General features: G+C 44.6%; 1 protein-coding gene across 13 annotated transcripts in view; it reads left to right on the top strand.

The window, feature by feature from the left end:
- fhod3b (formin homology 2 domain containing 3b) overlaps positions 1-23,810 on the top strand; it is a 746,243-nt gene that overhangs the window by 380,793 nt on the left and 341,640 nt on the right. The window lies entirely within an intron of this gene.

Here is a 23,810-nt window from a genome sequence, read left to right as displayed (position 1 = left end):
GTGTTGAATCTCCTGTGGCTACATCCTGTGCAGTTTTGTATGAAGTTCTGGTGTCATAAAGGAGATCTGTATAGTGCAGTGACGAACATTTAAAACTTTGTGCTGTGAGTTTTTCTAAAGCAGAATCTCATTACTCTTGAACAATACAGTTGCTCTCAGCTGATGTTCTCACACACAGCTCTTGCTTGCTCTCTCCCTCTCTCTCCTGCGCTCTTCCCCTCTCTCCCACTTTCTCCCTCTCTCTCTTTCTCTCTCTCATACACACACGTACACACACATACACTGACAAGGCATGGAAATAATAAGCTCTAACAGGCCTTGTTGAAAATGAATGATGAGTTTAGAAATATGGTTTGTGTTTTCTTTTCTGCTGGATCCAATGGGTCACATTTAAAAACTACCAAAAGATCTATGTTGTGCTGCCAATCGGATGATTTATCCTTGCTCCAGAACTCCTTATTTGTATTTGGTCTGTGATGTCTCTGGTTATCGTTTGTTTTATCAGCCCAGTGGCTAGAAAAGCATTGTGTTCATCCGCAGTATTTCTTTCCTCCTGGAGGCTCAAATAAATCTAGGTTAATAGATGACGGTCAGAGAGTTGCAAGGAGGAACATCCAGAGATTCCGATGCCATCCTGAACTATGGGAGCGAAGCTTGGGTCATTACTGAGCACTAGCAGAACTACAAGAATGAACGGCTGCTTTAAACTAGCTGCTCGAGATTTCTTATTAATACATGGAATCTGCAGTTCTAAGGGAACGTTACTGTGATAGGAATTGCTTTTATATAAAGTGTTTTCCTCTCCTCCCATATATGTGTGATCAAAATTGTTGAATAGCTGTGCTGCCTATTAAAAGAATTCTATATTTTCCTGCACAGTTCCAGTAGACTGTCACATTAGGTTTCAAAGCCAGAAGAGGGGGACTGCCTGGCAGACCCTCCCCTCCCCACCCCTTCCCTCCTACTCTCACCTTTCCCCCACATACAATAAACTTGTTGCAATTGATTTTATGTAGTACTTGGAGATGTTTGCACGCTGTAATAAGACACTATGTAAATGTAATTTCTTTTTTTTCAGCAATGCTAAGGGAAGTATACTAGTTGGAATTTCATGGCACTAACTGTATCCTCTTAGGCACATGAGACTAGTACCATTTTTTGGCAAGTTATTTTTCATCCATAGAAGCGTTTTCTGCATTTCACATCTTCACTGTCCACTCACAAATGTGTGTCCTCCAAGTTTCCCTCCTTGAGAGGCGAGCTGATAGCCTTTTCTTGGTTATCTCTCCTAACTGCACCTTTGTGATCTGAAGTCTCAGTGGAAATATGGGGCACACATCTTGTCCTACCTCTCAAGGGCCTCTTGGCATATCCTTTAACAACGCTGTTTTTGAAGTCTATTGTTTATGCCTACTGCATAATTCTCAATGACCTAATCCATCAAGTAGAATCAAAGGAGTCTGTACCAGTTTTTGATATTGTTGGTGAAAGAATCTTTAACATTGCAAGTCTGCCATTAACAATCTGATCAATAAAAACAAGTTTTAAAAAATACCATTCCAGTCACACTCCTGCTCCGTATCAGGGCTGCCATTTTGTCTCTGAGTAGTTTTCATCTGCATCATCCCACTCACAAATAAACTGCCCCATTATCCAGGCAACTCTGGATACAGTGGCGATGCTGTAGGCTCACAATCATACCTAGCATGGAGACCAGGTGCCATGTGGCCAGACTAACTACATAATGGACTAATTCCCCAAAATGTATGAAGAAACCCTCAAATTTATATTTCAAAAGTATTTACTTTTAAATAAACATATACAACTTTAATTTAATTAAATATATGGCTTTATGGTAGCAAAAGAAAATGTCTGGAATGCAAGAAATCAAAATACTGCACAGGAATGTATTGCTGATTTAGTTGCCAGTGTATTACCTTGGATCAGTGCAGCTTTATCAAGGATCTGATATAAGATGGCATGTTGAACACTAAAAGCACTCTGGTCCTTTGGAGCAGTGTGTCAGCCTGTTGTGTACATTCCAGATCATGGTTACTGTAACACTGATTGGAATTGTTGTTTTGGCCAGCATCAGGCATGTTGAAAAAATCGGAGCCTCTAAACTCTTTAAGTGCCAAAGGATTTTTTTTTTTACCTTTTGCAAAATGGTATCCTTGGGTGAAATAGCAGGAGTCATTAGTATGTCTCCTTGACAACTGAAATGACGGGTGATACTGTCGGCCCATTGTATGCTGTGTTTCCTGTGAAATGGGTCTGGTTACTGGCGTGTGGGAAGGTATAGCTGAATAAAAACTAAACTGTCCATGCTTTTTAGAACTTTCAGTTAAAGATTTTTTTTTCTGTAAGGTTTCTAATGAGTATTAGAAAGTGCAGTTCGAGGAACAGCCAGAGCTAAAAGGAGCCTCTAATTTATAGTTCATCAAATCAGCAGAGGAGAGAAAGTGGTGACTGTTGTGACTTCCCACAGAGCGAGCTCTTGATCTTCGTTGGTGATAGGAAAAGAAGGTGGTGATCAAAGGCTAGAATGGTTTACCAAAAGGGGAATGGAATAATCAATGGATCTGCTCTTGTGCATCCGAGCACCTGATTTCAGAGCAGTATTGACACAGCCCAGCAAATCGGTTACTGGTTTGCATTTTTTCTCAAGAGATTGTGTAGCTAGGATATGTATGATTGTTTGAGCCAGTGTGGATATATAACCATTAGCTGATGTATTCATGCTGCCTTATCCCATGCCTTCTATGCCATATGTAAATAAAACAGCAATTCATTAACCCTATGTAATACTCAATTTATACAGTGGCAAGTAGTCATTCACACTGGCACTAAATCCGTAGCTTGTGGAAATCTGTGTGACGGTGTGACCTTTGCTCCAAATGTTATGGTATTGAATTGAGAATTTGGATTCTGTCGTAGAACACTGACCATTTCAAAGCAACAATCTACCTGTAATGGCAACACTCCGCAGTCCTGACAAACAGTCGTGGTGTGTCAAAGGATATCGCTTTCTATCGTAGTCAACCGTGTATGTACTGAGGCCATCCAGCTATTCCTTACTGTGGCCATAGAATTTATGCCCATGTAGAAAGGACAAACCAAGATCAGTTAGAAGTCGGAGGCTGCTGAGTTGGGCCGGGATTGGGTGGGAGTTGGTCAGGATGATTAACCTAGGTATTTGTGACCGTTCTTATTTTCCAATTGGTAGTTGTATTGTGGCATTTATGTCAATTAGAATTATACTATTGAAGTCATCGCCAACTTTGTTTCCAAATAAGACATTTGTTATATTTATTTTTCCATATGGATTATAACTTCAATTGTACTGTTATGGTGATTACAGTTTTGTGTATTTGGGAACACAATATCTGCAGTGAACGTAATTTTTTTAAAATTCAGTTTTACGTACTCCGGCACTGCAGTCATTTCTATTTTAGTTACTAGGTAGTTGGGAAGAAGTCAAACTTGGAGCCTGCTCACTGAGATCTCCCAAAGTGGCCACATGAATTTTGGCCAATTCGGCCAGTCCAGTGGGTGACCACATTTAGACATGTTCCACTCTAGAAATGCTGTTCGATTCCTCAATGTTAATTTGCATTATTTCACTGGATTTGCAAGTAAATCCAGGGCCCCAAATACTCCTTCCAGATGAAACAGCGATTTATTTGTACTACTTTCAATTTAGTATACTTTATTTGCTGCTCACGATGCGGTCTCCTCTACAGTGGGGATACCAAAGGCAGATTGAGTGATCGCTTTGCTGAACACCTCCGTTCAATCCGCAAGCGTGACCCTGACCTTCTGGTCACTTGCCATTTTAATTCCCCGTCTCACTCCCACTCTGACCTCACTGTCTACTGCCTCTTACACTGTTCCAATGAAGCTCAACGGAAGCTCGAGGAACAGCACCTTATCTTTCAATTAGACATTTTAAAACCTTCTGGACTCAACATTGATTCCAACAACTTCAGATCATAACCACTGCTCCCATTTTTTTGATGTGGAGATGCCGGTGATGGACTGGGGTTGACAATTGTAAACAATTTTACAACACCAAGTTATAGTCCAACTATTTTATTTGAAATTCACAAGCTTTCGGAGGCTTCCTCCTTCCTCAGGTGAATGTTGTGGAAATGAAATCCTCGAATCCTTCGCATTTATAAATCACAGAACAATGCCTGGTGATTACAGATAGTCTTTCCAACTGCCCGTTGCCACAGCAATCACAGTGTGCAGACAGAGAGGTGTTACCTAAAAGGCCACCGAATATACAAACCACCAAAAAAAAACAGAGAGAGAGAGGCAGAAACAAACATAGAAAAGACAGCAAATGACCCGTTATATTAAAAACAGATAACATTTGTTCGCTGGTGGGGTTACGTGTAGCGTGACATGAACCCAAGATCCCAGTTGAGGCCGTCCTCATGGGTGCGGAAGTTGGCTATCAATTTCTGCTCGACGATTTTGCGTTGTCGTGTGTCTCGAAGGCCGCCTTGGAGAATGCTTACCCGAAGATCGGTGGCTGAATGTCCTTGACTGCTGAAGTGTTCCCCGACTGGGAGGGAACCCTCCTGTGTGGCGATTGTTGTGCGGTGTCTGTTCATCCGTTGTCGCAGCGTCTGCATGGTCTCGCCAATGTACCATGCTCTGGGGCATCCTTTCCTGCAACGTATGAAGTAGACAACGTTGGCCGAGTCACAGGAGTATGAACCATGCACCTGGTGGGTGGTGTCCTCTCGTGTGATGGTGGTATCTGTGTCGATGATCTGGCATGTCTTGCAGAGGTTACCGTGGCAGGGTTGCGTGGTGTCGTGGACGCTGTTCTCCTGAAAGCTGGGTAATTTGCTGCGAACGATGGTCTGTTTGAGGTTGGGTGGCTGTTTGAAGGCGAGTAGTGGAGGTGTGGGGATGGCCATGGCAAGGTGTTCGTCGTCATTGATGACATGTTGAAGGCTGCGGAGAACATGGCGTAGTTTCTCTGCTCCGGGGAAGTACTGGACGACGAAGGGTACTCTGTTGGTTGCGTCCCGTGTTAGTCTTCTGAGGAGGTCAATGCGATTTTTCGCTGTGGTTTTTAGATTTTTTTTTGGTCAGCAGTTGCTGGTAATGGTTCTGCTGTTGCCATTTACAGCTCCTCTAGACCCATCTTTTGTTTCTTGTCCCATTACCACCCTCCTTGCCTTGTACCATCATCCCTTTTGTCATTTAATCACTCCTGTCCTCCATGCTATCAGAGACCTTCCCTTTTGTTCTTCTCTCCCCCCACCCCCCCCCCACCCCCGCCTGGTTCTGTAGTTGCTTATAAACTGTTAAATCTTTAGCTTCTTCCGGTTCTGACGAAAGGTCATCAACCTGAAACATTAACTCTGTTTCTTTCTCCACAGATGCTGCCTCACTTGCTGAGTATTCCCAGCATTTTCTGTTTTTATTTCAGATTTCCAGCATCTGCAGTATTTTGCTTTTAAATCCTTAGAGATTCGATTCACCAAGATGAGAGACTTGAGATAATGGGACTATTTCCACTGCAGCAGGGAAGGTAAAGAGGGGATTTAATAAAGATTTTTAAAATTACGGAGTTTTGATTGAATAGGGCAAGACTTCCTTTGATAAGGGAGTTAGTGTCAAGTGGTCATCGATTTAAAGGAACGTGGAATGTTTTGCCATTGGGCAGAGACCATTGCATTTTTCAGGATAAACTGGATAAATGTTTGAAGCAGAGGAAGATACAGGGCTATGGGGAGAGAGCAGGACAGTGGGATTAGTTTTGGATTGATACAGGGCTATGGGGAGAGAGCAGGACAGTGGGATTAGTTTTGGATTGATACAGGGCTGTGGGGAGAGAGCAGGACAGTGGGATTAGTTTTGGATTGATGCAGGGCTGTGGGGAGAGAGCAGGACAGTGGGATTAGTTTTGGATTGATACAGGGCTGTGGGGAGAGAGCAGGACAGTGGGATTAGTTTTGGATTGATGCAGGGCTGTGGGGAGAGAGCAGGACAGTGGGATTAGTTTTGGATTGATACAGGGCTATGGGGAGAGAACGGGACAGTGGGATTAGTTTTGGATTGATACAGGGCTGTGGGGAGAGAGCAGGACAGTGGGATTAGTTTTGGATTGATACAGGGCTATGGGGAGAGAACGGGACAGTGGGATTAGTTTTGGATTGATGCAGGGCTATGGGGAGAGAGCAGGGCAATGGGATTAGTTTGGGATTGATACAGGGCTGTGGGGAGAGAGGGGGGCAGTGGGATTAGCTTCAAATTGATACAAGGCTAAGGGGAGAGAGTAGGGCAGTGGGAATAGTTTGGGATTGATACAGGGCTATAAGGAAAGAATGGGGCAGAGGAATTATTTTGGGATTGATATAGGGCTATGGGGAGAGATCAGGGCAGTGGGATAAATAGTCCCATTATCTCAAGTCTCTCATCTTGGTGAATCGAATCTCTAAGGATTTAAAAGCAAAATACTGCAGATGCTGGAAATCTGAAATAAAAACAGAAAATGCTGGGAATACTCAGCAAGTGAGGCAGCATCTGTGGAGAAAGAAACAGAGTTAATGTTTCAGGTCAATGACCTTTCGTCAGAACCGGAAGAAGCTAAAGATTTAACAGTTTATAAGCAACTACAGTTTTGGATTGATAACAGGGCTGTGAGGAGACTGCGGGGCAGTGGGGTTAGTTTTGAATTGTTCTAGCAAAGAGCCAGCCTCCTTCTGTGCTTTAAACTTCAGTGGCTCTCTCGTTAAACCAGGCATTTCACTGACGCTGTAGAGCATGTGATTTGCTACAGTGGCAGATCATTTTTTACTGTCCCACATGGACAATTAAAATAGTAAACTGTTGGGTGAAACTCATCTGTGATCTTTAAAGACTCTTGTTTATTTTTGTGCCAGATGCAATATCCTATAGCATTCTGCCATTAGGAAAGAGAAAGGCAGAATATATAGTGGTCCCCTAACAGTTTTCTCCCATTCAACCACTTTTGCTTCAATGTCCCAGTTTTCTGCCAGTAACTGACCTCTCTGCCAAGTAGAGTATCCACAAAATACGTTGGTTAGAACATGGAAGAAAAGGGAGAAAGAGATAGACTGAGTAATTACAGGCCAGTCAGCCCAACTTCGGTGCAGGGCAAATTATTGGTAAAAATTCTGAGGGACAGTATTAATCGTCATTTAGAAAGGCACAGATTAATCAAGGACAGTTCAGCATGGATTTGTTACGGGAAGATCATGTCTGACTAACCTGATTGAAATTTTTGAGGAGGTAACAAGGAGGGTCAAAGAGGGTAGTGCATTTGATGTGGTCTGCATAGATTTCAGCAAGGCTTTTGACAAGGTCCCACATGGCAGACTTGTAATAAAGTAAATGCCCATGGGATCCAAGGGAAAGTAGCAAGTTGGATCCAGAATTGGCTCAGTGGCAGGAAGAAAAGGGTAATGGTCGACGGGTGTTTTTGTGACCTGAAGGCTGTTTCCAGCGAGGTTCCGCAGGGGTCAGTACTAGGTCCATTGCTTTTGTAGCGTATATCAGTGATTTGGACTTAAATGTAGGGGGCTCCATTAAGAAGTTTTCAGATGATAAAAAGTTGGCCGTGTGGTTGATAGTGAGGAGGAAAGCTGTAGACTGCAGGAAGATATCAATGGACTGGTCAGGTGGGCAGAAAAGTGGCAAATGGAATTCAATCCAGAGAAGTGTGAGGTAATGCATTTGGGGAGAGCAAACAAGACAAGGGAATACACAATAAGTGGGAGGATACTGAGAGGTGTAGAGGAACAAAAGGACCTTGGAGTGCTTGTCCATAGATCCCTGAAGGTAGCGGGACAGGTAGATGAGGTGGTTAAGAAGGCATACGGTATATTTTCCTTTATTAGCTGAGACATAGAATACAAGAGCAGGGAGGTTATGTTAGAATGGTACAAAACACTAGTTAAGCCACAGCTTGAGAACTGCATACAGTTCTGGTCACCACATTATAGGAAAGATGCGATTGCACTAGAGAGGGTACAGAGGAGATTTATGAGGATGTTGCCAGGACTGGAGAATTTTAGCTATGAGGAAAGATTGGACAGGCTGGGGTTGTTTTCTTTGGAACAGAGGAGGCTCAGAGGAGATTTAATTGAGGTGTATAAAATCATGAGTGGCCTAGATTGAATGGATAGGAAGGACCTATTTCCCATAGCAGAGGAGTCAAAAACCAGGGGGCATAGATTTAAAGTAATTGGTAGAAGGATTAGAGGGGAGTTGAGGTGAAATTTTTTCACCCAGAGGGTGGTGGGGGTCTGGAACTCACTGCCTGAAAGGGTGGTAGAGGCAGAAACCCTCATCACCTTTAAAAAGTACTTGGATATGTACTTGAAGTGCCGCAACCTACAAGGCTACGGACCAAGTGCTGGAAAGTGGGATTAGGCTAGATAGCTCTTTTTAGGCTGGCACAGACGCGATGGGCCGAATAGCCTCCTTCTGTGTTGTAAATTTCTATGATTTTATGATTCTATGACCGCAGAAAGACATTTGTGTCTCACATGCAGGGAAAATTTCTGCAGAGTTAAAGAAAGAACTTTCATTTATGTAACGCCTTTCATCAGCTCAGGAAGTCCCAATCTCCTGCTGCATAGGACTTTTGATGCCATTTCTCCACCGTTTCCACCAAGGTTGCTTTGGGAGATCGGGAAACTCCCATAAAAATTCCAGGCAATATTTTTCAAGATGATTCCATTATACCCAGGAAATTAGATGAAAGACAATGTCTGTATTGTCTGTTATGACTCCAATAGAAATATTAAGTAAGTGAAACCTGGAGTTTTACAACAGGCTTGTGATTGATATAAAATCTGCGAGTAATACCCATTAGCAAGATGGTTGTCTTGTTCCCGGCGCAAGCTTATAGTGAGGCTGCATCTTGCACAAGTGCTGCAGTGCCTTACATGAACGCAGTTATATTGCTTGCATCATCAGCTGACAGCAGTTGCCTTATCTCACTAGACGGGATGCAGAGTGCAACGGCCTCACCACCCCTCTCTTTCCCCCTGCCCCCAAGCTAAAGTTTCCTGATACACCACTGTAGGTCTCCTATTGTTTCTAGAACAATATGTCATGGAACCAACCAGGAAACAAGCTATTTTAGATCTTGTATCATGTAATGAGACAGGGTTAATTAGTAATCTGCCAGTAAAGGATCCTCTGGGGAAGAGTGATCATAATATGATAGAATTTCACGCTGAGTTGAGGTTGAAGATCAGCCATGACCTGATTGAATGGTGGAGCAGGCTCGAGGGGCCGTACAGCCTACTACTGCTCCTATTTCTTATGTTCTTATGAGTTTGAAAGTGACGTACTTAAGTCAGAAACTAGAGTCTTAAACTTAAATAAAGCCAATTACATAGGTATGAGGGGCAAGTTGGCTGAGGTAGATTGGGAAATTAGATTAAAGGGTATGATGGTAGATAAGCAATGGCAAACATTTAAACAAATGTTTCAATATTCTCAACGAATATACATTCCATTGAGAAATAAAAACTCCATGGGAAAAATGATTCAACCGTGGCTAACTAAAGAAGTTAGGATAGTATTAGATGAAAAGAAGAGGCCTATAATGTGCCAAGAAGAGTAGTAAGCCTGAGGATTGGGAGAGTTTTAGAAACCAGCAAAGGATAACCAAAAAATTGATAAAAAGGGAGAAAATAGAATATGAAAGTAAGCTAGTAAGAAATAAAAAAACTGATTGTAAGAGCTTCTACAAGTATGTAAAGAGGAAGGGAGTAGCAAAAGTAAACGTTGGTCCCTTGGAGGCTGAAACAGGAGAAATTATAGTGGGGAATAAGGAAATGGCAGAGACATTAAACAAATATTTTATATCTGACTTCACAGTAGAAGACACAAAATGCATACCAGAAATAGTGGGGAACCAAGGGGCTAATGAGAGCGAGGAGCTTAAAGTAATTAATATTGGTAGAGAAAAAGTACTGGAGAAACTAATGGGACAAAACCTGAAAAATCTCTTGGACCTAATGGCCTACATCCCAGGGTTCTAAAAGAGGTGGCTGCAGAGATAGTGGATGCATTGGTTGTGATCTTCCAAAATTCCCTAGATTCTAGAACGGTCCCAGCGGATTGGAAGGTAGCAAATGTAACCCCACTATTCAAGAAAGGAGGGAGAGAGAAAACAGGGAACTACAGGCCAATTAGCCTGACATCAGTCGTCGGGAAAATGCTGGAATCCATTATTAAGAAAATGGTAACAGGGCACTTAGAAAATCATAATATGATTAGGCACAGTCAACATGGTTTTACGAAAGGGAAATCATGTTTGACAAATCTATTAGAGTTTTTTGAGGATGTAACTAGCAGGGTAGAAAAAAGTGAACCAGTGGATGTAATATATTTGGATTTTCAAAAGGCATTCGATAAGGTGCCACACAAAAGGTTGTTACACAAGATAAGGGCTCATGGGATTGGGGGTAATATATTAGCATGGATAGAGGATTGGTTAATGGACAGAAAACAGACACTAGGAGTAAATGGGTCATTTTCAGGTTGGCAAGCTGTAACTAGTGGGGTGCCACAAGGATCAGTGCTTGGGCCTCAACTATTTACAATCTATATTAATGACTTAGATGAAGGGACCGAGTGTAATGTATCCAAGTTTGCTGACGATACAAAGCTAGGTGGGAAAGTAAGCTGTGAGGAGAACACAAAGAGTCTGCAAAGGGATATGGACAGATTAAGTGAGTGGGCAAGAAGGTGACAGATGGAATATAATGTGGGGAAATGTGAGGTTATTCACTTTGGTGGGAAGAATAGAAAAAATGAATATTTTTTAAATGATGAGAAACTATTCATTGTTGGCGCTCAGAGAGATTTGGGTGTCCTCGTACAAGAAACACAAAATGTTAGCATGCAGGTACAGCAAGCAATAAGGAAGGCAAATGGTATGTTGGCCCTTATTGCAGGGGGGTTGGAGTACAAGAGTAAGGAAGTCTTACTACAATTGTACAGGGCTTTGGTGAGACCTCACCTGGAGTACTGTGTACAGTTTTGGTCTCCTTATCTAAGGAAGGATATACTCGCCTTGGAGGCAGTGCAACGGAGGTTCACTAGATTGATTCTTGGAGTGATAGGGTTGTCTTGTGAGGAGAGATTGCGTCGAATGGGCTTATATTCTCTGGACTTGAGAAGAATGACAGGTGATCTCATTGAAATATATTAGATTCTGAAGAGGTTTGACAGGGTAGGTGATGAGAGATTGTTTCCCCTGCCTGGAGAGTCTAGAACTAGGGGGCATAGTCTCAGTGTAAGGGGTTGGCGATTCAGAACTGAGGTGAGGAGAAATTTCTTCACTCAGAGGGTTTTGAATCTTTGGAATTCTCTACCCCAGAGGGCTGGTGGATGCTGAATCAATGAACATATTCAAGGCTGAGATATAGATTTTTAGACTCTAGGGGAATCAAGGGATATGAAGATCGGGCGGGAAAGTGGAATTGAGGTCGTAGATCAGCCATGATCTGATTGAATGGCGGAGCAGGCTCGAGGGGCCGTATGGCCTACTCCTGCTCCTCTTATGTTCTTATGTTCTTACGTTTCCAAACTTTCAGCCTTCGTGAGTCACTTAGTTGAATACCATAAATAATGACAAAACACGGACCACCACTTCTCAATTTAAAAACTAATTTTCTGTAATTGAATCCACCTAAAAGCATTCTGCTCCCAGGTGAAGTTTGGGATGGATTTAAAATGTTTGCACCAATGAAGCAGCAGCACCAAGAATAGACTTTTTAAAAAAACTGCCAGGTCAGTGAAACTGAAACAGGCAAACACAGCAGAGGAAGAAATATAAGCATCAGGCTGGTCAGTCAGAGCTCACAAGCTACTTCTGGCCCACAGGTCATAATGTGAACACCCAGATTAATATAATGGCAGCTGTTTATAGCTCCCTCACTAATACAGCATGCATTTATAAATTGATTGGCACAATGCCTCAATTTAAAACTGTATATCAGTTTTTCCTTTTTGCTAGGACATGACCAAGAACAGCCCTGTATGATTCTTAGTGTGCAGCCTCCACGCTGTGTCCCGGTGATAGGAAGGCTGAGATCCTGCTGCCGCATGCAGGGGATAATGGGTATGGTTTTTAATGTAACGTTCTGATGGAGCTGCCGTACTGTATCAGTCGTTCTGTTTTGCGATGACACGCTCTTCCAATTGCGAGTCATTTTATCTAGAGCCAGTGGACGACAACTGACGAGAGACTCTTCCCATGGACTGGTGGATCTGAGCGACAGGCAGCCCTGGCAATCAAACGCCCTCCCCTTCTCCTAACCCCTTCAGCTTCCCTGGCATCCGGTTGTGCTGCTGTCTGTGGTGTGGCTATTTTTTAAATTGAAGAAATTGGCAGGTTGATCGTGGCAGCTGGCACTGACCTCCAGAACACTGGCAGCTGCTTTCCGTCCTGATCACGATACAAATTCCAGCAGTGATGGTACAGAGCAGACAAGCCACTGATCTACAGTGAAGCTTACAAGAAAAAAAAACATGTTCCATCTTGTATTCAGAAACCGTAAAACAGCACGAATGTAGCAATATTTGACAGATTTAAATAAACAGAAGCTGGCGAGGTGAAAGGAACTGGATAAACAGCAGATTATTCTCCTCCACTCTTCAATAGATTTGCTGATATTTCACCCCCAGATTTATATATTCTATCGTCCAATTACAGTATTATGGGTCAGAATGATGGGCATGTATCGGAAATGCTTCCAAGGAATGGGTGCATACATTTTATAACCAGTCTGAAATAGCAAGCGGTGACAACACTCGAATGCCTAGTGTGACTAGTGTTAGTAACTGCTGCAGAATTCAGATTTTAAAAAGCAATGTTTCCCATAGAATTAGTGTGCCTTGAGTAGAGTTCAAAATCATGGATATCTGATAATAAGCAAAATAATCCAGCTATCTGATATATTTTCCTTAGAAATAGTTTAAAAGGCTTCAGGTTTTCCTGATGTAATCACATTGAGGGAAAATGCCCCCCGGCCTCCTTTTCCTTGTCCCCCTGGCCTCCTTTTCCTTGTCCCCCTCCCCAGCCTCCTTTGCCTTGTCCACCCCGCACCCCCACCCCCGACGTTGAGGGTTCTATAACAAGGGGACATAGATTCAAGGTAAAAGGCGGGAGCTTTAGAGGGGATTTGAGAAAGAACTTTTTCACCCAGAGGGTGGTTGGAGTCTGGAACTCACTGCCTGAAAGGGTTGTGGAGGCAGGAACCCTCACAACATTCAAGAAGCATTTGGATGAGCACTTGAAATGCCATAGCATACAAGGCTACGGACCAAATGCTGGAATATGGGATTAGAGTAGACAGGGCTTGATGGCCGGCGCGGACACGATGGGCCGAAGGGCCTCTATCCGTGCTGTATGACTCTATGACTCAATGACTCTATGACCTCCTTTTCCATGCCTCCCCCAACCCCCGGCCTTCTTTTCCTTGCCCAGTGGCCTCCTTTCAGGGCTACGGGGATACGGTGGGAGAGTGGGACTAGCTGGATTGCTCTTGCATAGAGCCGGCGTGGACTCGATGGGCCGAATGGCCTCCTTCCATGCTGTAACCTTTCTATGATTCTGTGATAATACCACAGCACTGTCTTGCTGTTTCTTTCAGAGCAGCTGCCCGGCCCTACATTGGCAGTTTGAGCTCTGCTTCGCCTTGGAATGTCCATTCTCGTTCAGAAGTGAATCAGAATAAATGAGACCTGTTGTAATAATTTCTGGTGGTTTAATGACTGTTGAACACTAGTTTTCCCCACTAATGGTCTCTGTCGCTCTCCTGAAGGTGCTGCCTTATGTTGGGCTTTTTTAAAATTCGTTCACGGGATGTGGGCGTCGCTGGCAAGGCCGGCATTTATTGCCCATCCCTAATTGCCCTTGAGAAGGTGGTGGTGAGCCGCCTTCTTGAACCGCTGCAATCTGTGTGGTGAAGGTTCTCCCACAGTGCTGTTAGGAAGGGAGTTCCAGGATTTTGACCCAGCGACGATGAAGGAATGGCAATATATTTCCAAGTCGGGATGGTGTGTGACTTGGAGGGGAACGTGCAGGCAGTGTTGTTCCCATGTGACTGCTGCTCTTGCCCTTCTAGGTGGTAGAGGTCGCGGGTTTGGGAGGTGTTGTCGAAGAAGACTTGGTGAGTTGCTGCGGTGCATCCTGTGAATGGTACGCACTGAAGCCACAGTGCGCTGGTGGTGAAGGGAGTGAATGTTTAGGGTGGTGGATGGGGTGCCAATCAGGCGGGCTGCTTTGTCCTGGATGGTGTCGAGCTTCTAGAGTGTTGTTGGAGCTGCGCTCATCCAGGCAAGTGGAGAGTATTCCATCAAACTCCTGACTTGTGCCTTGTAGATGATGGAAAGGCTTTGGGGATTCAGGAGGTGAGTCACTTGCCGCAGAATACCCAGCCTCTGACCTGCTCTTGTCACCACAGTATTTATATGGCTGGTCCAGTTAAGTTTCTGGTCAATGCTGACCCCCAGGATGTTGCTAGTGGGGGATTCGGTGATGGTAATGCCATTGAATGTCAAGGGGAGGTGATTGGCCTCTCTCTTGTTGGAGATGGTCATTGCCTGGTACTTGTCTGGCACGAATGTTACTTGCCACTTGTCAGCCCAAGCCTGGATGTTGTCCAGGTCTCGCTGCATGCGGGCACGGACTTCTTCATTATCTGAGGGGTTGTGAATGGAACTGAACACTGTGCAATCATCAGTGAACATCCCCATTTCTGACCCTATGATGGAGGGAAGGTCGTTGATGAAGCAGCTCAAGATTTTGGGCCTAGGACACTGCCCTGAGGAACTCCTGCAGCAATGTCCTGGGGCTGAGATGATTGGCCTCCAACAACCACTACCATCTTCCTTTGTGCTAGGTATGATTCCAGCCACTGGAGAGTTTTCTCCCTGATTCCCATTGACTTCAATTTTATTGGGGCTCCTTGGTGCCACACTCGATCAAATGCTGCCTTAATGTCAAGGGCAGTCACTCTCACCTCACCTCTGGAATTCAGCTCTTTTGTCCATGTTTGGACCAAGGCTGTAATGAGGTCTGGAGCCGAGTGGTCCTGGCGGAACCCAAACTGAGCATCGGTGAGCAGGTTATTGGTGAGTAAGTGCCTCTTGATAGCACTGTCGACGACACCTTCCATCACTTTGCTGATGATTGAGAGTAGACTGATGGGCCGGTAATTGGCTGGATTGGATTTGTCCTGCTTTTTGTGGACAGGACATACCTGGGCAATTTTCCACATTGTCGGGTAGATGCCAGTGTTGTAGCTGTACTGGAACAGTTTGGCTAGAGGCGCAGCTAGTTCTGGAGCACAAGTCTTCAGCACTACAGCTGGGATGTTGTCGGGGCCCATGGCCTTTGCTGTATCCAGTGCACTCAGTCGTTTCTTGATATCACGTGGAGTGAATCGAATTGGTTGAAGACTGGCTTCTGTGATGGTGGGGATATCGGGAGGAGGCTGAGATGGATCATGCACTCGGCACTTCTGGCTGAAGATGGTTGCAAACACTTCAGCCATGTCTTTTGCACTCACGTGCTGGGCTCCACCATCATTGAGGATGGGAATGTTTACAGAGTCTCCTCCTCCTGTTAGTTGTTTAATTGTCCACCACCATTCACGACTGGATGTGGCAGGACTGCAGAGCTTTGATCATATCTGTTGGTTGTGGAATCGCCTAGCTTTGTCTACAGCATGCATGTAGTCCTGAGTTGTAGCTTCACCAGGTTGGCACCTCATTTTTAGGTACGCCTGGTGCTGCTCCTGGCATGCTCTTCTACACTCCTCATTGAACCAGGGTTGATGCCCTGGCTTTTTGGTAATGGTAGAGTGAGGAATATGCTGGGCCATGAGGTTACAGATTGTGCTGGAATACAATTCTGCTGCTGCTGATGGCCCACAGCACCTCATGGATGCCCAGTTTTGAGCTGCTAGATCTGTTCTGAATCTATCCCATTTAGCACGGTGGTCGTGCCACACAACACGTTGGATGGTGTCGTCAGTGCGAAGACGGGACTTCATTTCCACGAGGACTGTGTGGTGATCACTCCTACCAATACTGTCATGGACAGATGCATCTGCGACGGGTAGATTGGTGAGGACGAGGTCAAGTAGGTTTTTCCCTCGTGTTGGTTCGCTCACTACCTGCCGCAGGCCCAGTCTGGCAGCTATGTCCTTCAGGACTCGGCCAGCTCGGTCAGTAGTGGTGCTACCGAGCCACTCTTGGGCTGTGGTTCCATGCGCACTGGCTGTTCTCCAATGCCTCGCCTGAGTGTGTGAGCCCCAGTTGTGAGTGTTGGCAGGAGAATAGAGAGTGTGGGTGATGGGGGAACAACACAACTGAGCCAGATCCCGTTCTCTCCTGATGTCAAAGCACGCACACTTTCTAGTACGGATGACGGACCAGCGATCAAGAGCAGGAACCTGTTGGAGGCCAATTGTTGTGTCATTATTGCCACTCTGCTTAATTCAGCACAAACTGCAAATCAAACCTGAGGCCTTCCAGGCCTGTATGATTTAGTTCCACATTGGGCAGAGCATTTGTCAACTGAGCCATTTATTGTCTGCAGATTAGGAGCACGGAAACAGTTATAATAAAATCCAGCGAATTATATCCTTTTCCAGAAAACTGTCACTTTAAGAAAATAACCTTCCAGTGCTCACGCACCTTCTAAAAATACAGGTTTGGACGATTGAACCGACAGCCTAAGTGTGGTTTCAGATTTTTCCAAATATTTTTGAGCATGTTATTAATGAAACGTCCCGATGGACCATTAATATCATAAGAGCTTTCGGGCCGGTGTAATGCAGAGTTTGCGGAAAGTATCTATTTTCCAACTACATCCTTGCCAATTTCAGGTCAGTTTCATGTGGCTTTCAGGGAACCAATGCTCACGGGTCAACGGTGTGGCCTTTGACCTAAGCATCCGTGACTTCCTCTACGGTACACAAAAGTTTGGGGTGAAACAAAAATAGTCAAGTGAGGTTAAAGATTAAGTAACTTTTCAAATAAATGATCAGAATGTAACATTGTAGGCCCACGCTAAAAGAGTCACCAGCATGGAGCAGTGGGATACTGCAAAACAATCCATTGATTGACCTAAGGAAGGTGTCAATCTTCTCGATGAGGTGCTTCTCAATTCCATGAGTCGAACTATTCCATGGTATCCTACCACACTTGTTAGTTTTTGTATTTATATTTAATGTTTGATAAAACATATTAAAATATTTAGCTCTCCAGATGTTTTAGTGGGAAAATGCATCATCAGGTACTGATCGGGCAGACAAATAAATTGGGGCCCCAAGTTCAGCACCCAGTCTGTGCTAAAGTAGCTCCTGTTAGGTGAGATCCAGTCAGGACACTATAATTGTCACTGCTCCCTGGGCAAGGAAAGGGGAATATCTGCCAGGTTTCCTGCTCCTAATCACTAGCCAGTGACTCCTACTGAAAAGTTCTTGTGTGTGGACGTTGGGTGAGACCAGGAGCAGGTGCGATAGGATGCCCCAGTGTTTAGATCCTGTTGGTATTCACTCTCATTGGCCACTCATGGGACGATGCCCAGCAAGAGTCAATCCCTGGTGAGGTTGTGGGCAGGGGGTGTGGAATTAGGTGGAAAATAATTGAAGTGTATTAATGCCAGATACTGCTTCTTTTGGCTCCCAAAAACGAGGAAGGGAATACCATACTGAAATCCTTTAAACAGAGGCATTGTACTTTAAAAGACATTTGAATGGGTTTCAGGTCCATAAAAGACTCGGAGAAAGGAATGGATCCTGAAACTCTGCAGAACAATTCAAAGGACTGGAAGACGAGCAAGCTTTTACAGCTGAAAGGTCTTGCATTGGAAAGAGCGTGCTCAGTGCTGCAGACATTTCCCCAGAGTTTCAGGCTGTGGTAGACTTTATTTTACTGCTCGTCTTAATTGAAGATGATCAACATTTAATAAGTTTTTTTTAGAACTATCACTTTAGATCTTGAAATAGTTGAAAAGGTTATGCTTGAAGCATGTCTCATGAGGACCCAGAAGTATTTGCCTTGTAGTATTTCTTTATAAAAGAAGTGAAATCTAGGAAATTAAAACAACCTCTTACAGCACTGGTTTATTTGCCTTTGGATTTCAAGTGTCGCTCATCTCCAGTAGAGAGTGTGTGCCTGCTGCGGATATTTTCTCGAAGGAGTGAAATTGAGCCGAGCCAAACTAGCCATAACAAATAGACTGCTGCCTTTCTGAACACTGCACCTCCCGGTGTAAGGGTGACAATTAGTTAACATTTGGGTTGATAAGCTTTTGTTTCTAAAATCAGTTCTTTCTAATATCTTTACACAAACACAGGAACCAGTGAAGTTGCACAAATCACACTCTATGAAAGTGACCGAGTACTAATGTGCCCCTCGGGCAATAGTTTATCAGGTTTTTATAGCCCTATAACTCTGCTCAGCGTTTATTTTGCTGCAGTACTAGCTTAATTTATATTTAGAAAACTTAAACTATTGAGGGAGCGTTTGGTAGGATGCAAAACCTGATCTCTGTACACTTTTAAATCATCCTTTAACTAGCTTTGGGGGGGAAGGGGTTTATTCAGCAGTGCCAAGCACCAGGAGAGTCAGTGCTGCAGAACTGAGGGCAGCCTTGCACCATTTCCTACCAGGCTACAATTATCGAGCTGTATTTTGTCTGACAGTACATGTGTCCGTTATGTACTTTAGCTTTATTGAGCTCCCAGATTTGATGCAGAAATGAGTGATCAACTGGCACAATAGGCTCTGGGTTTTCTGTTCTTTTCTTTGTGCCAATTTGGAATGCCAGGGAGGGAAGCTCCCGTGAGCGGTGGAGCTGCCAAAGGGTTTGTTTGGGGTTTTTCCACTTTTTAAACGGACATTATCCCATATTTCTAAGTGCCTCAAATACTGTACTTCCTGGTTGAGGCATGCTGGGTAGATCAGCAAACATGAGCCCTGAACGCACGTACCTATCGGGGACCGAGGAAACTTCCACCCCCCCGCCCCCCCCGGCTTGCTCCAGGTCCTGACGGACACCTTCACAATCATGACCCTCCCCCCCACCTTCCTCCTCGGCTTGCTCCATGTCCCGATGGATACCTGCAGCACGTGACGCCCCACCCCCGGCTTGCTCCAGGTCACGACTGGCACCCGCAGTATTGTGACCGACCAGCCCCCCCACCCCCGGCTTGCTCCAGGTCACGACGGGCACCCGCAGTATCGTGACCACCCCCTTCCTTGGCTTGCTCCAGGTCATGACGGGCACCTGCAACATCGTGGCTGTGTTGTCAGGAGTCAAGGTCACCACTGCCCTCAACTGTTGTTTGTAGTTCATTCATGACAAACACCAATATGCTGCCCATGCAGGTATCGGACCAATTACTACAACTGAGTTATTAGCAGAATTAGTTGAAAGATGGCTACAAAACAGTGAGTAGGAGTTAAGAGAAGTTTCTCAGACTGGCAGAAAGCGGGAAGCACTGTCCTGCAGGGATTCATGCTGGGACCGCTGTCGTTCACCATAAACAGGCTTGCGGAGTGGGCGGATAATTGGCAAAAGAAATTGAATGTAGCGAAGTGTGAGGTAGTTCATTTTGGTACGATGAATAAGTAGGCCACTTATTTCTTGAAAGATAAGAAACTAAATGGGGTAGAGGAGCAAAGAGATCTGGGAATAGAGATACATGAATGACTAAAAGCAGCAGCACAAGTTGTTAAGGCCATAAAGATTGCAAACGGAAGTGCTGGGGTTCATCTCTAGAGGAATTGAATACAAAAGCAGGAGGTAATATCAAATTTATATGGAACCTTGGTTAGTCCATACTTTGAGAACTGTGTGCAGTTCTGGTCTCCATACTACAAAAAGGATCTTGAAGCACTGGAGAAAGTGCAGAAAAGAGTTACAAGGATGTCACCAGAATTGAGAAGATGAAACTGTCAGGAAAGATCGCACAGGCTGGGGCTCTTATCTCTGGAGAAGAGAAGATTAAGAGGAGACCTGATAGAGTTCTTTAAATTTATGAAGCGGTTCGATAAAATGAATGAGGAGAAACTGTTTCCACTTGTGGGTGAGTCCAGAACAAGTGGGAATCAATATAAGATAGTCACTATCAGATCAAAAAAAGAATTTAGGAGGAATATAGGGATATGGGGGCAGGGTAACATGAGGTAATTAAAATGGGAGGAGGCTCGTGTGGAGTATGAACACCGGCATAGACTAGTTGGGCCGAATGGCCTGATTCTGTGCCGTAGATTCTATGTAATTCTATTTAGCAAGGTCAGTACTTTTCTCTCAACTTTTTCCACTAAAGGTGAATAGACAGTGGTGAGCAGTGGCCACTCTGGATGGTTTTTCTCACCGCCCTCATCCCAGCCTAGAGACACTAAGGATAATTGTTAGTCCCTTTATCCCACTGCTTCCCCAGCAGAGATCAGCTAACCCAGCACACACCAGGGATCAAACCTGGGACTTTCCTGGTCTGCATGGCTTAGTAAGACACCATGACAATCCATGACATTACGAAATAAGTGTTCCATGGAGCTCTTCAGGGCTGATGTTACCAGAGCACCTCCCCTCTACCGTATTGCGGAGATGGAGGCTGCACAAGGTTGGTTAGAGAGGCCTTGTAAATGAGACCATTTTGAAAAACTATTCAGCAAAGGTTAAGGTATTGCCCATTTAGGGAGGCATAGCAAATCATAGAAACATAGAAAGGTTGCAGCATGGAAGGAGGCCATTCGGCCCTTCGAGCCTGCGCTGGCTTTATGCAAGAGCAATCCAGCTAGCCCCACTTCCCCGCCCCCTCCCCGTAGCCCTGCAAATTTTTTCCTTTCAAGTACTTATCCAGTTCCCTTTTGAAGGCCATGATTGAATCTGTCTCCACCCCCTCCTCGGTCAGTGCATTCCAGATCCTAACACTCGCTGTGTAAAAATGTTTTTCCTCCTGTCACCTTTGGTTCTTCTGCCAATCACCTTAAATCTATGTCCTCTGGTCCTTGACCCTTCTGCCAATGGGAACAGTTTCTCTCTATCTACTCTGTCTAGACCCTTCATGATTTTGAATACCTCTATCAAATCTCCTCGCAACCGTCTCTGTTCCAAGGAGAACAATCCCAGCTTCTCCAGTCTATCCAGGTAACTAAATTCCCTCACCCCTAGAATAATTCTAGTAAATCTCTTCTGCACCCTCTCCAATGCCTTCACATCTTTGCTGAAGTGCGGTGCCCAGAACTAGACACAGTACTCCAGCTGTGGACGAGCTAGTGTTTTATAAAGATTCACCATGACCTCCATACTTTTGTACTCTATGCCTGTATCTATAAAGACCAGGATCGTATATGCTTTTTTAACCACTTTCTCCACCTGCCCTGTCACCTTTGACGATTTGTGCACATATACCCCCAGATCTCTCTGTTCCTGAATCCCATTTAGAATTGTGCCCTCTAGTTTATATTGCCTCTCCTCGTTCTTCCTACCGAAAAGTATCACCTCGCATTTTTCTGCTTTAAATTTCATCTGCCACGTGTCCGCCCATTCCACCAGCCTGTCTATATTCTCTTGAAGTCTATTACCATCCTCCACACTGTTTACCACCCTTTCAAGTTTTGTGTCATCTGCAAATTTTGAAATTGTGCCCTGTACACCCAAGTCCAAGTCATTAATATATATCAAGAAAAGCAGTGGTCCCAGCACTGACCCGGGGAACATCACTGTACACTTCCCTCCAGTCCGAAAAACAACTGTTCACCACTACTCTCTGTTTCCTGTCACTTAGCCAATTCTGTATCCGTGTTACTACTGCCCCCTTTATTCCATGGGCCGCAATCTTGTTGATAAGCCTACCGTGCAACACTCTATCAAATGCCTTTTAAAAGTCCATAAACACCACATCAACTGCATTGCCCTCATCTACCCTCTCTGTTACCTCATCAAAAAATTCTATCAGGTTAGTTAAACACAATTTGACTTTAACAAATCCATGCAGGCTTTCCCTAATCTATCCATTGACTGTTAATTCTGTCCCGGATTATCGTTTCTAAAAGTTTCCCCACCACTGAGATTAAACTGACTGGCCTAAAGTTGCTGGGTTTATCCTTACACCCTTTTTTGAACAAGGGTGTAACATTTACAATTCTCCAGTCCTCTGGCACCATCCCCGTATCTATGGATGTTTGGAAGATTATGGCCAGTACCTCTGCAATTTCCTCCCTCACTTCACTCAGCAACCTAGGATGCATCCCAACCAAGAGGGAGAACGAGTTCTTTTGCAGGCCATTCTGTGTCACCTGTTTGCAGCTGAATGCAATGAAGATTTGCAAGGGCCTGGAAGCAGCTGTTATCCAAATTAGGCGTGCAGCATTGGGGAGCACCTAGACGAAGGGAGACCAAGAAAACAATACAAAGGCATAAAAAGAGATGAAGGCAATGGTACTGTAGAATCTTTTAGAAATAATAGTGGAGAACTCTGTTAACGACTAAAGACAGATGATGAAAATGGCTTGGGTATAATTCACTGGAAATGTTTCTTCAGCCAGTAACCTTGAATAAGTGGAGCACCCACATTTCAGCTTGTTCAGGTGCACATTTCACAGAGCTGAACAGGGTGTCAGTGTCAATCTGCTGGCTGTGAAATTAAAGTATTGCTGCAGTGTGTTAGCGAAATGGAGAGCAATCATTTCTGTCTGATGTCCTGTTACGTATGGTCAGCAGATTTATTGAAATAGGTTGTAGATATTGTTGACCCCAGATAAGCAGGCACCTAATTCAACCCAGTGAAGAATTCCAAGGTATCAAAGGACTTCTCATTCACTCCCAATGTGTGGAGTTCCTGAGCCAAGTATGAAGTGTTCTTGAGTTACCTGCTTTTTTTAACTACCACATTTTTATTGTATTTTCAAGAGTTTCTATTCACATATTTTGTGAAGTTATTGTCTGTTTTGGTCACACGATACTTTGGGAGGTGTGCTTTGACACATTAAGGTTTCTTGACATAGTAGTGCTTGTGCATGGAGCAACTGGTGGTTTTACAGTTGAAGCAAATTTATTTGTTTGTGGTCTCAGGAGTGTTCGGGTGATCAGGAAATGGTCCTGCTTACTGGTGGCCCTGTTAGTTGGAGTTGTCTTAGCCCGTCAATGGGTGGGTCACTACTGGCCAGTTAGTCTAACCTCGATGGTGGGCAAATTATTGGAATCAATTCTGAGGGACAGGATAAACCATCACTTAGAAAGGCACGGAGTAATCAAGAATAGTCAGCACGGATTTGTTAAGGGATGGTCATGATTGACTAACTTTTTTATTCATTCATGGGATGTGGGCGTCGCTGGCAAGGCCGGCATTTATTGCACATCCCTAATTGCCCTTGAGAAGGAGGTGGTGAGCCGCCTTCTTGAACCGCTGCAGTCCGTATGGTGACTGTTCTCCCACAGTGCTGTTAGGAAGGGAGTTCCAGGATTTTGACCCAGCGACGATGAAGGAACGGCGATATATTTCCAAGTCGGGATGGTGTGTGACTTGGAGGGGAACGTGCAGGTGGTGTTGTTCCAATGTGCCTGCTGCTCTTGTCCTTCTAGGTGGTAGAGGTCACGGGTTTGGGAGGTGCTGTCGAAGAAGCCTTGGCGAGTTGCTGCAGTGCATCCTGTGGATGGTACACACTGCAGCCACTGTGCGCCGGTGGTGAAGGGAACAAATGATTAGGGTGGTGGATGGGGTGCCAATCAAGCGGGCTGCTTTGTCCTGGATGGTGTCGAGCTTCTTGAG

This window comes from Heptranchias perlo, chromosome 2 (genome assembly GCF_035084215.1).
Source record: "Heptranchias perlo isolate sHepPer1 chromosome 2, sHepPer1.hap1, whole genome shotgun sequence".
In the NCBI taxonomy this organism is placed as follows: Eukaryota; Metazoa; Chordata; class Chondrichthyes; order Hexanchiformes; family Hexanchidae; genus Heptranchias; species Heptranchias perlo.
Note: the sequence above shows the minus strand (reverse complement) of the source record. Positions and strands in the feature narration are given on the sequence as shown.